General features: G+C 40.5%; 1 protein-coding gene across 2 annotated transcripts in view; it reads left to right on the top strand.

Moving 5' to 3' along the window:
- The window catches only part of thrab (thyroid hormone receptor alpha b), a 482,714-nt gene that overhangs the window by 391,934 nt on the left and 76,007 nt on the right, over positions 1–14,773 (top strand). The window lies entirely within an intron of this gene.

Genomic DNA, 14,773 nt, shown 5'->3' with positions numbered 1-14,773 from the left:
CCACTTCTGCAGACACAAACAGCAGTATCTTTCCATGTGGCCCTGTCTACCCGGTATGTCCCATGTGTCCTTGGCTGGTATCTATAGGCACACCCAAACACACATACTGAACATGCAAACAGAATAAGAAACATACTGTTACCAGCCGAGTCAGGGTAGGACACCGTGTTCCCGTTTCCAGCCGGGCAACTCTGAGGGATTTAGAGTGTGTACTATAGGAAGGCTTTAGATACACAAACTGTAATGAGGGCTCTTTGAAAAAAACAACAAGGTTTTGAAGTGACAAGCACCCTGATCCTTCATACAGAGCAGGACAAAGTGTTAAAAAAAGATTGATTGTTTGCGTTTTTAGATCTACATTTGAGATACGAGACCTGAAGAGTGCTGCTGATTATAGCAGAAAGGTTCAGAGTCAAACTGGGTCAAAGTTCAAACAGAGTAAAACCAGAGCTTAGTGCCTTCTCATGACTTTTCTCCAACAGTTTCCCATTTGCTGATTCAGGTGTAACTGCTCCCTCCATAACAAACACATGGAAGCGTGAAGTTTTCAGAGTATTTAACATCTTTCTGCTTCACCTGACAAGCCCAAATCAGAACTTGTGTACATATAAGAGTTGAACATTAACATATCCGTGTGTGCAGACGTCTGAGTTTGTGCATGCTCACCGTTGCAAGGTCACATTTCAAAGATTGGCCGTACAGATAGCGTTTAGTCACTTTGCTGTGACCCATTAGCACCTATAAATAATCCCCCTGACAGTAATTAGCCTGGCGAGGGAGCGAGCGGAGACGTCGCATGAAACATGATCTCTTTGCCTTTGACTGCCTGCACCCCTTGGGGGTTCTAACTCCCACCTCCTCCCTTTCCACCTCAGTTTCTCCCATGATCAGACCGCATGCACAACATCAACAACTCGGTCCAACCCCTGCTCCCTTTGCTGAACCACTAATTGCCTCGGCCACCCTTGGGAGTCGGGAGCACTGACCCCACGTCTGCTGCCATGGTGTGAATTTTAACAAGAGTTCTCCTGAGGGCTGAACTTTGCCTGCTGTAGCTGAGAATGTGTGCACCGACATCTTCTAGTGAGGCTACATTCTACCTGCAGAGAACTAAACCGTCACGTAAAGACCTGTTTGTAATTTTGGAAGTGTTATGTGGTTATTTTTAGATACTTCTTCTGTGTGCTTTGAATGAAAAAAAGGTTAATGCTTGAACCTGACAGTCTTGATAAACGTCAATGAAAGTGAACACGTCTGAGCTGACATGTGATCTGCTTCACGCCAGAACACGCCAGCAGCTGCAAGTAGCATGTAGTCCCCTAAGGGCCGTCTTGTGGACTGGGCTGCCCTCCTCAAAGATGAAAACTCCAGGTAATAGGTAAAAAAAGTAAAAGAATCCACAAGCAGTTTCTTCAGTCAGAGCGTAAGACTCCAATCAAGTCAAATTGGTGCAGCTGTGACATTTACATGGGGAGGAAATTTGCACAGAGACATGCTGAGAGGGAAAATGTGATATGCCAAAAAGCCAGACGTCTCCAAAGTGGTGAGAATTTACTGGATGTGTTTGTTCCGTTCTTTCACTGAGCTGAATCAATTTGCAATTAAAGTTAAGTCTCTGTTAGTGAATCTCTACTTGTGAGTCTTCTGGGAAGTCTTGATGAATGTGGAGCCGAAACACAGTTTTCACTTTGGCCCCCGACGTACAGATAATCACCGGCTGAGGAAGGTGGGAAATTGCTCAAACACATCTGTACTGAGAGCAGCAATCTCCTGTAGGAACACAGAGGTGGGAAGGGTCTGCATGTTTACAAGTGAGAGTAAACATCACAGAAATTCAAGCTATTTATAAGAATGTCCAACAGGTCTGCATTAAAATACTGGAGCAGCATAGTTTGCATTGCTCATGAGCTGTTGCTTGCACTTCCTTTAAAGCTCCTGTGAGGAATTTTTAACTGCGTATGAAACAGACTGAAATTAACAGTGTTTGACCCACAAAAGCAAACAAGAACATCAAGGACAAGATTAGCTATGAACATATTGTGTTTTTTAAGGCCTAAAACCTCAGAGCAGCAGAGCAGGTGTCAGATTAGATTTGCTGCACCCTTAAAAAAACAACCTGTTTTCATTTTTGCAGCAAATATTCAGAATGATTGTAAAAAAGAAAGCAGGATGTCTGAAAAAGTTAAAAAGTTACTTACTGGAGCTTTAAAGTGCAGAGTTCAGAACAGATCATTAGGAACATTCAGAGACATTACATTGAGAAAATTGGAAATTATCAATCAATCAATCTTCATTTGTATTGCGCCAAATCACAACAAATGTTATCTCAAGACGATTTTACAAACAGAGCAGGTCTAGACCACTCTATGTCAAATTATGAACAGAGACCCAACTTCAAGACAGGGTAAGACTCAGTCTGATCTCACCTTAATCCATCATGAGCATTGCACATCGCAGTATTTAGCTAGTTACAGTGGTGAGGAAAAACTTCCTTTTAACAGGCAGAAACCTCAGGCAGAACCAGACTCATGTTAGACTGCCATCATGCCTCGACCGAGTTGGGTCTTGAAAGAGGGATAGAGGAGAGTGATAGTGATGAGACGAGTAGTAGAAGCTGTTGCAGCCGGAGTCCAATTAGTATACAAAGTGGACTAAAATATCAGATTAATAAACAACTTGATAGAAAGATATTAATACAAAATCACAAAATAGAGTACACACTGTCCGTGAACAAACAGGAGCAGGAAGAAGAAAAGCTTATAGTGCCTGCCCCTCCCCTTAATCTCAACATAATCTACCACTAAACCAGACGGCTAACTCTTCAGGTACTCACCTTCTCTTTTCACAAAACATCAGATTTAACAATGAACACTGAACAATCAAATACAGATGTACTGGATAAGTTTGTAGTTCCCCATTACTTTACCTTTTAACATTCTTTTAAACTGTAAAGTATTATTTTATATCATCATCCAGAGAATTCCAAGGCTTAACTCCACAAACTGAAACACACATTTGCTTTAAAGGTGACATATTATGCTCTTTTTTCATCAATATATATTGGTCTAAGAGGTCCCCAAAACATGTCTTTAAAGTTTATTGCTCATAAAAACACTTTGAAATCAGATTTTGGTTTGCCTGTAAACCCTTCTTTTTCAGCCTTGCTCAGAACAGGCTGTTTTCTGTGTCCGTCCCTTTAAATGAGAATGAGCTCTCTGACCACGCCCCCTCAGGAAGTGGGTGTGGCCTCGGCTGTCCAGCACGTTGATCTAATGTTTACATGTTGGCTGAATATACACGGCTGCTCACAGACCCGCGTTACTTCAACCCTCTGAATCTGATCCAGCATCTGATCCTGACAGAGAGGCGCCTGCAGCAGGACCTTTCTGAAGGATTGGTCACAGATTTTGTGTTTCTTGTTGTTTTATTTGTCAGTATGTCGACGTGTGTCTTGGTACACAGCTACGAACTTGTAGCTCTGTGGCTATGCTAACTAGCGCTAGCACTTTTCCATGAAAAATAAAAATCATCCACTAGATCTTCAAATCTGCAGACGTGGGGAGTAAAACCGACCTTTGTGTTTATTAAGACAGCCTACAACTAGCATGCCTCCCTCCTAAGCTCCTTGTTAGCACACATGTGTGCAGGTAATGAAAAACAGAGGAGGGGTTGAGTTGTATTTTATACAGTCTATGGGCTGAACAAGCTCCGAGCTCTGATTTCCTGTTACAGACAGGATGGCGTTGTGACGTATGAAAAACACTGAAAACTGAAACGGCTGGTTTCAGCACACATTTACAGAAAGGTGGAGAAATCAGAACAGGGGCAGAATGGCTTTTTTTCATTCTCGGGGGGGTTTGTAGACAGGGACACATATTTCAGGTAGAGAACCATTAAAAAGTCGATTTTGCATGATATGTCACCTTTAATGTAGTGCAAGCGTATGGACTTGTGAAATTAAATTTCATATACACAAACAACTTCTGTGTGTTTTCAGGTAATGATCTGTTTCTGGCTTTAAACATAAATAATAATGTTTTAAAGTGAACAAAATATTTAAATTTCAACAAATATGAGCTGATAAACAAACTGAAAGTATGTTCTCTAACATTCACCTTATTTATAAGGTTTTAATTGAGTTAAAGTAGATGCTTTTATTTTGAAGGCCTAATCTGAAAAAGATGACAGATTAGTTCAGGCACTAGGGACAGTACCTAAGCTTGACCCTGAGGACCCGAGGACCTTTGGATGCTTCGTTAGGAACATGCAGGTCTGGTCTGTATTTTTGCTACGGCTGTTATTATTCCATGTACTTGAAATAGGATTTAATCTATTGTAACCATTTCAAGCGTGAGTCTGTAAGGAGTGTTTGTTTTTCTCTCTCGACCTTTTGTATGAAGGCTACTCGGTAATTGCTTCTCTGATCAGCTGCACGGTTCTCCCTGCGCTCCCTCAGGTCAATGCAAATACAAGTATAACATTTACTGCTCCACAGATAGATCATGTAATGCTCACTAAATTTGGGTGTTCCTGTATTCATCATCAGACCTTCCCTCTTCTTGTTGTGTGTGTGTTTGTTTGGTTTAAGGCACTTCTGCTCTTGTAAAATGATTCATACAAACCAAAGCCTCCCATGTTGACAAAAGTCATAACTCGCATTTCATTACCGCACTCCGATCTTGACAGCAACGTGGAAACATTCACACGCTGAAGCTGTCCAGTGCAAATGTGTTTTCTTTTGGCGGCTGTGCAGCGCCGGTTTGAGGGCCTCCATCAAGGGCACCTCGGTTGTGGTCATGAGGGAGGGGCCTGCGCTGTTTCCCCTTCCCAGATTTATGTCGCTGCACTGGGGGATCGAACAACAACCTTGCGGTCAGCTAATGCAGCCTCTCAAAAGGTTCTGATATCGTAAAAAGAGGATTTATGATTGCACTAACTTGATGAGTTGTGTGCAGGCCATGGTGATGCATTTTTGATGGATGTGTGTAAACTGTGTGTGTGTTTGTGCGATGGTGTAATGACTTCGTTTGTGTGTTTATACTCGGTCCAAATGCTTTCAGAATCGGGTTTTGAAGTGGGACGTCATTAATGCGGGGTGGTTTTTCAAACACAGCAGTTCCTCCAAACCTTGGATCAATTATGCAGCGCACAGCCGAGGCTGCAAATATGCCAACTATGTCACATCCTTGAAACAGGCAGTTCTTATAAACCAAACAACTGGTTTTAATGCCCTCCATAGGTACTCCACTTCCTAGTTTTCATTCTGCTCACGGTTCCCAAACTTCGGCTCTAATGAACGTCTAAATATTTATCTCAGCATCAAGAGCTCAGCTCCCAAGTTTCCATTCAGAGCCTTGTTTCTTTAATTGTCTCTTCAATTGATTCCTCTCTATAAGAACAACACTCTAACATCCTTGAGCTTAATGATTCCTTCCAGGTGAAGCTCTGCATCGCACACTCGCCTGCTTTATTTTAAACAATTCATACCCCTCTCTTTTTTTTTTCTCCCACCCCCTGACTTTGTGAAGAACACAGGGACATCGATCTCTTCGGCCTGGAACACAGCAGAAAGAGCGCAGGTCATGTTTAATTAATTCTGAACTTCTCCAGGCATCAACATGCATTCACTAGTTATTCTTTTGAAGCATTTTTAAAGGCTGTATTTCAGAGCGTGCAATTAAAGGTGAACCCTGCTGGAGGGGAAATGCCAGTTTTTGCAGGCCCAATTAAAATTTGGAGGTTGTCTTGGGGAAGGGAAGAGAATCAAGGTGCATGTGTCAGAGCCATGTGAGGAAGAGTGTGTGTTGGTGTGTGTGTGTGTGACTCTACAAAGGAGATGCTGTGAGGAATCTGGGAGCATATATGTTGGAATTTGATATCACAGAAAACGTCAGTCATTTTAAGTCGTTACTTCGCTGCAGCAGTGATGATTTGAGATGTTGAAGCCTTTCTCTTCTCAGAATCTCTAATTGCTGAAATAAGGACTCATCTAGCTGAGCTTAACCAGGCTAACAAAACCACTTTCCAGTTTTAGAGCAGACCGCTTTTGATCAAGGGGAATTTCCTCAGTGCCTGATTTTCACGTTGATTGAACAAAAAATGTAAGTCTGATGAATCTAAAGGTAAGAAGGTGCTCAGAAAACAGTCAAAATGTAGCACAAATTATTAAACACAGCTAATTCTGCTGTTTGAAACACTTCATCTCAATCTTCAGTAACAAAAATGGCGGCTATTTATTTTTTTTAAGTTATATTTTTGAGTTTTTTAGTCTTATTAGATAGGACAGCTGAAGAGAGACAGGAAATGTGGGGAGTAGAGGGTAGGGGAAGACATGCAGTGGATGGTCGACCGGCCGGAAGTGGAACTATAGCCTCTATACGTGGGACACTTAGAGCGCTAGGCCACCAGCGCCCCAAATGACGGCTATTTTAAATGCTGCTTAAATATGTGGCTCTTTGCAACTTGCATTATAAACATGGCACATCCAACCACAAAGCATGACTGCAGGTAACTAAGTGAAAGTCAACACACTGAAACATACATCTGAAAGTTATAATCAATCATCAGAGGAGCTACCAGTACTAGATCTACAAAAACAACAGCGAGACCTATAGATTAACATTTTAGGCTGTGTGTTGTCACTCAACACTAACCAGCCAGTGCACACACACACACACATGATGTGAACACACTCAACTGATGAAACCTTTTTGTTTGGTGAAATCAACATGTCAACACGTCTATAACTGTAACAGGTGGAAAAAGCCCCTCTGAGCCGACCCATGTAGAGATAGCGACTGACAACCGGTGTTCCAGTTAAACGGGTTACCCTGTTAACTGGTGACTTTGAGCCAGCGCATAAGTTGTTACTGTTGATGTTTTTGCTGATGCCTCTTTGTTTATTAGTCATCAAAGACATACCTGATGAGTGAGTTTGACTTTATAATGAAACATGACTCTTTCTGTTCTCCTACTAAAGCAACCAGACCATCAATGACACGACTGACCGTTTCTGTATGGTAGTTTTTGCTGCGTGTAAACGACAGGTTCTAGTGCGCTGAAGAAGCAGTCTTTCTTTACTTTACCCACTCAGTGAGCCATAAAATGACTGATTTGGTCACTACTTCCACGTGCAATACACCTGCTGTCCACAGGGGGCGCCAACGTTAACACAAACAGAGTTCCTCACAGGAGCTTTAAACCATAACACTCCAGCTTCTCCACTTTCAGCCTACATTAATACAAATATTATTCATTTAGCCTAGGGGTTCCCAAACTTTTCAGCCCGGGACCCCCAAAATATAAGTGCCAAAGACTCCCGACCCCCACTGTCCCTCAAAGTGATTTAATGTGGCTTCATTTAGCTGGTCTGCAGAAAGTTAGCTTACCTATATGAGCATGTGGCTGTGTTTCCTGGGGTGTTATGAATTAACCTCCTGTTTCAGATGCTTTTGATAATGAACTGTTCACTAAGCCTAAACTTAGGAGTCATGTGGTAACAAAGAAAGGCAGAAAACTCATTACATTTTCTATTTTCAATGTTTTATTTCAAGTTTAGCTACTATTTTTGTCTTTATTTTTTACTATAATGGGTGAAATGTACTATTTTTAGATAGATTTAAAGAAAAAAAACTATTTGGAAGACATCTCACGACCCCCACTTTGGGAACCCCTCTGATTTAGCCCACTGGTTATTCTGGTGCAGGCTAGCGAGGGTGACGACATTTAATCATTAAGTCGACTAAACTCTCACATCCCTGTTTGACACCTCAGAGAAGTATGTCAGGCTCCAGGGCGGCCTAGTTTAAACACCCTTTGACTGCCTGCTGGGACGTCCTCAGTTAGACTCTTTATTCAGACAGTTTGACTTGTCAAAGCAGGAAAAGTACAGGTGTGGAAATAATAACACTGATGTTCTCTTCCTTCCATTATTTGTCCTACTAAGCCGTGTAAGTGAGTGAGCATGCAGAAAGTAACAGAGACGTGTGACTGACTCACCTAAATGGAATGCTGCCATCGTTAGTGTTATTACATGTGAGCTTTTTCCTGCTTTGACAAGTTGAAATATTTGCTGTGAAAATGGTTTTTATTGAATCCAGCCGGGGACCTTTGATCAATTTCATCCCTCTACGTCTGCTTCTCTAAACCTCTAAACGTCTCAGAGCTAATCTGGAAATAAACATTGGTTCTGATTTGAGCGTCTCAGCCGGCGTTCAGAGGTCACGCGGGAACACTTGAGCCATGCATCAACCACTGCGATTTAAAAAAAAAACTCACATTCGTTAGAAATGATGTGGTTCCTGAACTGAACTGCAGGCTGCACATTCACATTTAATTCCTCCTTGATGTGACCATAAATGGTTGTACAATAAATCCGGATACTGTACAGACCCAGACATTTATCTATATATGTACATCGGTGCTCAAAAGCAGCTCAACGCCCTAAATCTGCCTTCAAACACGCCCTGCTCTCTTCCTGTTATTCGTCTTCCAGCTCCGATAAGAGGGTTTATTTTGTCTTCATTCCAGCAGTGCCCTAAATCGTGTATTTTTTCTACCTTTCATCACCTTTACCTCCTTGTCCCCCTCCACAAAGAACGGTACATATTATCTTAGTTTAACTTTATCTCACTGTTTTTTTTCGTGCCTTTTCTTTCTTTCGTACTTTCCCCTCCTTATCTCCTCTGCCTTTTCTCTCAGCGCAAGTATGCTATCTATGTAGTCTTTTATTGCCCCAGACCACTTGACAAACTGTATTTCCATGCCCTGACCTTTAATATAAGGGGATAGAAACATAAACATAACTTCCTGAGAAGAAGAAAGGGTGAACGAGTACATACAAGGACACGGCGGAGCAGAGAGAGCGACTTTACGGCCTGAAAAAGAGGAGGAAAGTTTTCTTTATCCGACTGCTTTTGTTCTTTTCCCGGTCACACCTTGATGGAGCGTTGGGTGATTTATGAGTTTTGATAGTCTGGTTATTTACCATCACCACGACTTTAACCATAGAGACAGGTTGGAACTCATCAGAGCTGAAATAAAGGATGCACCGGTTGTGAAAATAAAGGACGATAACAATACTGAGAGGCCATTCTGATGCTGCTGATACAGCTGCCAATGCTGATGTAGCTTTGCCTAGTTGGCTATAGGGTTGCAAAGGGGTGGAACATTTCTGGTAAATTTCCATGGGCAGTTAAGCTTGGGAATTTTGGAAACTTTCCATGGGAATTTATGGGAATAAATGAGAATTTAAGATAAGATACTCCTTTATTCATCCCACAACGGGGAAATTCATGGAGGTACAGCAGCAAACAAGAAGGTCTACAGTACAAGAATTTCAACAAGAATATATATAGAAAAGAAACATTCATCAGAGACGACAGCTAGGCCATAATTCTCCTGTCAGCCACCACCTCCACAGGATCCAGGACTGAGCTGGCCTTCTTCCCCAGTTAGTTCAGTCTTGCTCTCCTGTATCCTGTCCGCCCACAGCAGGTGAAATCCTTCCAATGTGGCGTTCATGTCCGGTGTTAGCTCTGTTAGCATGATGCTACTCTGCTAGTATTCCCCTCTGGTGCTGGGTTAGCTCATCCACCTTATCGTGGATAGATCTTACATTCCCCATAACGGTGGGTGGAAGGACAGGTCCATGGCACCTTTTTTTTTAGCTTGCACCTCAGTACCAGCACGTCGTCTTTGCCTCCTTCTCCTCAGCTTGCAGGGAACATTGGGCCTGGCATCATTTAGCATTGACAATTATGGGAGTTAACTGGGAATTGAGGGTAATTTAATGGAAAGGGATCACATTCAAGCATAAATGTGTTTTGTTATAAGCAGAAATCCATCCATGAACAATCAGTTCTTTCATTGAAGAACAAAAACATGAATGTTGAGTTAAATATTACTCATCCCCCCCGACCCAACCCATTCAAAAATTAACAAAAATGCAATCCCAGCAAAGTCCCATTCAAAATGTTAAATGAAAAAAGCCCCTCTCCCTCCAAAAAAAAGTCCCATTTAACATGCAAATAAAAAAGCATCTTCCCTCAAGCTTCTCAAGCTTAGCCTCTGCAGGATTCTAGAAACAATCTGTGCATGTGATGGAGGAATGCACAGTGCATGTAGGGGGCATGGTCTCAATAGCCCTGCAGTAAGCAGTGTGCTATGTGCATGTGATTGAGGAATAGCATAGATATTCAACTGGACTTGAACTGTGCATGAAATCTGGTTGTTTCCCATGAAAAGTTTCCTACTTTGAAAATTTGGAATTTTGCAACCCTAGTTGGTTAGTTCCACTTCACCATAGGGAGACATCTTTAAAGCATCATAATCAACACTATATGAGCGTATTACAAAGGGGGAAAATGTCTCAAAGTTAAAAATGGCGGTCCACCTGAGCCGTTCGTGACCGCTCAGCCCGGCTATTTCTGCTTTGGCGACATAAATAAAGAGGAGCAGCTAAACCCTCAGGTCATAAACAATGTATTCTCTAATAGCTATATGTGTCTTCAAATGAGGTCGGCCATTTGTTCTTTAATTAGCTGATACTTAGGACTAATTTCAGTTTCTAAACACACAATGGGCCTCCTTCTTCTCATCCGTCCTCTCTGTCCCCCGTGTGATAAACAACTCGCCGTTTGTGCTACAACACAAACAACAGCAGTGAGGACAGTGCCACTCGTAGTAGCAGTGGATGTGATAGAGAGCAGGCCTTTATAAAGCACACTCCATTAGCGCGAGGCTTTATATCATTACTGTCCTCTTCACCATTACAGCACGGTTGGTCCTGCACAGCCAGGTCTGACCCGGCTCTTTTATCATTACAATGAACGCGGTGTCACCGAGGTTCATGTGTTTGGACGGTTCTGGATGTGTGTGTGTGAGTGGGTTTTGAGGACGTACTGAAAGAGTGTGTGTGTGTTAGCGCTAAGTGAGTTTTATAATCAGGGTTCTTGGAATCATGATAAATGGGTTTGAGGGTGGAGTTGTTGATGGGTGTTCCTGTAATGTTTGAGATGGTGATTAGCTGATGCTAATGAAGCAACAGGCAGCAAAACAAATCATTCTCCTCTGATGTTAATGATCTCATGTATCAGAAGATGGTTAACAAAGGCCTTCAAGAGTTAATCCTCTTTATCATCCCTTAATAACATGTTCAAAAATATATAACACGCTTTCTGACGCCGTGAATGAGCTCTTTATAAACTTTCCTCTACCTGAGTGAACTCTACTGGAGATCAGTTTATTCAGGGGAGCTGGATTAACTCAGAGTTTAAAGTTTAGTCCACGTATCAGCTGTTTCTCAGAAAGGTTTGCTTCTTCTTTATAAAGTAAAAATGAAGACTGATCTATGATAGACAGATAGATTGATGATGAATGAATGGATGGACAAAAAGATGGATGGATGGGTTGGTGGATGGGTAGAAAGATTGATGAAAGATAGATGGAAGGATGGACGGACGGACAGACTGACGGAAAGATGGATGGATGAATAGATTGATTGAAAAGTGGATGTATGAATGGATGGGTAGAAATATGGATTGATGGATGGATGGATGGATGGATGGACAGAAAATTAGATGGATGGATGGATAGACAGGTGATTGGATTGGCTGAAAGATGGATGGATGGTTGGATTGATGGACAGGAAAATTAGATGGATGATGGATGGATGGACAGACAGTGACAGAAGTTAGATGGATCGGCAGAAACATGGATGGATGAATAGATTGATTGAAAAGTGGATGTATGAATGGATGGATAAAAAGATGGATGGATGGATGGATGGATGGATGGATGGATGGATGGATGGATGGATGGATTGACAGACAGAAAATTAGATTGATTGATAAATGGATGGATGTGATCAGTAGAAAAATAGATTGATGGATGGATGGGTAGAAAGATGATGGATTGGCGGAAAGATGGATGGATAGATTGATAGAAAAGTGGCTGTATGAATGGATGGGTAGAAAGATGGATGGATGATAGATAGATGGACCGAAAATTAGATGGAGGGATGGATGTATAGATGGATTGATAGAAAAATAGATTGATGGATGTAAAGATGGATGGATTGGCTGAAAAATGCATGGATGGATAGATTGATAGAAAAGTTGATGGATGAATGAATGGACGGATGGATTGATAGATAGATAGATAGATAGATAGATAGATAGATAGATAGATAGATAGATAGATAGATAGATAGATAGATAGATAGATAGATAGATAGATAGATAGATAGATAGATAGATAGATAGATAGATGGAACACTGTTTAAAAGCACATTAACATGTTATTTCTGGATATTTAAAAGGACTAGATTTCTTTCAAAGTGTCATTCTGTTCTTGGATGTCATCAGCCAAACCAAGAGGGTTTGGGGTTTTAATCTTCTGCTACAATAAGACTCTAAAATAACATGTGTGTAGGTGATGAAATCCTCCTTTGCTCGCAGAGAAAGGTTGTTTTGAATATGAGGCATAATCTCTCTATTAGCAGTAAGAGCAACAATAATATCAGTCGTGTCTAAGGACGTTCTCATGCCCCGTATCCCACTGTTCCGGATTAGAGGAGCATTGAGCTTGGGATTAGCCGGGGAAAGAATAAAGCCTTCCTTGGACAACAGAGAAGGCAGGAGGCAGGGGCTAATGGATCAGGACCCTCTATACACACACACACACACACACACAAACACACACACTGTTTCACATAAATCAACTCCTCATCCTACAGAGACTTAACCCCCGCGCAAGAGGTGACATTTGGTAAACAGTTTTCCAAGAACACTCCAGCTGCAGCAGCAGAAGTCAAAGGTGACAGAGTTTCCCGTCTGACCTCCAGGCCACTGTAATGTTTCGTCTTAGCCTGGTGTGTGTGACTCGGAGGAGTCCCAGGAGTAAGATGAATTATTCCCCCTCTTCTTTCTCTCCCTCGCAGTGCCACTCATCTTTGTCCCTTCATGTTTCAGTAGATAAAGAGAGTCGAATGGGATGTGGGGTCGAGGCTGAGTGTATCCTGTTGATCTAACAGATGGTAATGAAATAAATCAGCAACAATTACAGCCATAGATCAAGTTTGTTTCCTGAATGATGGGTTGCTGGTCAGATTTAATCTAGTTGGGTTTTAAAGGGGATGGTACCAGCCAGGTGGGGGTCTTAATTAACTTACATTACGGTCTATGGTGTCAACAAGCAGTAGCAAAATGTGCTGGAACTCTTTTCCGTCAATTGATATGACGTGACGTGTGATCAGTTTGCCTCTGGTGTTGCTCATGTTAGTGGAAGTTAATATCCGTTGTGAAGGGGTTTGGACCAATCAGAATCCAGCATCTTAAACAACCAGAAGATCAGTCAGAATTCAGCTACACATTTTAGTCAGTTTTTATTTATTTTATTTATTTTATTTATTTTATTTATTTTATTTATTTTATTTATTTTATTTATTTTATTTATTCTATTTATTTATTTAAATATTTTATTTTGTAGTTGAAATTTTAGTCACTCTTATTTTATTTATTTGATTATATTTGATTTTATTTATTTTATTTATTTTATTTATTTTATTTATTTTATTTATTTTATTTATTTTAATATTTTATTTTATTTATTTACTATCTAGTTGACATTTTAGTCCGTTTTTATTTATTTTATTTATTTCAATATTTCATTTTATTTTCTAGTTGAAATGTTAGTCACTTTTATTTTATTAATTTTATTAAATTTTATTTATTTATTTTATATATATCATTATCTAGTTGAATTTTTAGTCACTTTTATTTTATTTATTGACTATCTAGTTGACATTTTAGTCCCTTTTTTTAATTTTATTTATTTATTTTAAGTATAGCATCTTATTTTCTTTTAATGGTTTAATATTTTAGTGTTTTATTATCTTAGAAATTTATTATATTTTGGTGAGTTTAATTTAATTGTAGGGCTTGTAAGCTCTGTATTTTGGTGGTCTGGCCAAATCTGGACTACAAACACATCCCATTCTAATTTTCAGTTCTAATCCCAAAATATCTACATGCAAGCGTCAGTGGATACCCATGACATTCCTGATATCAGCATTAAAAAAAAGGAATGCATGAATGGAAAAACACAGATTGCTTACATTTTGCTAGCTTAAGCCAACACAACACTCTTTGCTAGCATGGCGATGTTGTTGTTTGTTTTCCTCCATCATAATTTACCTTCACTTGTTGGGATTTATGAGATTAAGGAATCAGATTTATGCTTTGGTTGGCATACATTACGATAACTGATATCCCGTTATCAGCAAAGAGAGTAGAGGTAACACTTTGTCCACAGGAGGCGCTAAAAACAACCCAAACTGAAGTTCCCCACATGAGCTTTAACATAGTTTCCAACCAACATAGGAAGCCATAAATACAAACATAATTCAAGACACATGACCACAACACATCATCAGACATAAAATAACAAATGAAACCCACAGATATGTGTCATGGTGACCACAGTCATAAATATATCAGGCTGAACATCAACCGCCAGATGTGCCTGGGTTTATTTTTTAGTAAATCATACAAAGTGAAGGAAGCAGAAGACTCAAACGCCTGTTTCCCCCAGTTCAGGTCTGACCCTTGGAACAGACAGTAATCCATGAGGGGAAGTTATGACTCAGCCGTTAACTGATGCAGACAGTTCAGGCTGCAACAAATGATCAACTTCATTACCAATAAATATTCTGATTGTTCTCCATTTCAAATGTAATCATGAAAAACGATCTTCATCGTGTCTGTGGCTGTTT

The sequence above is a fragment of the Notolabrus celidotus genome, chromosome 18 (assembly GCF_009762535.1).
Source record: "Notolabrus celidotus isolate fNotCel1 chromosome 18, fNotCel1.pri, whole genome shotgun sequence".
NCBI classification, from domain to species: domain Eukaryota; kingdom Metazoa; phylum Chordata; class Actinopteri; order Labriformes; family Labridae; genus Notolabrus; species Notolabrus celidotus.
This window is presented reverse-complemented; position numbering and strand designations above follow the sequence as displayed.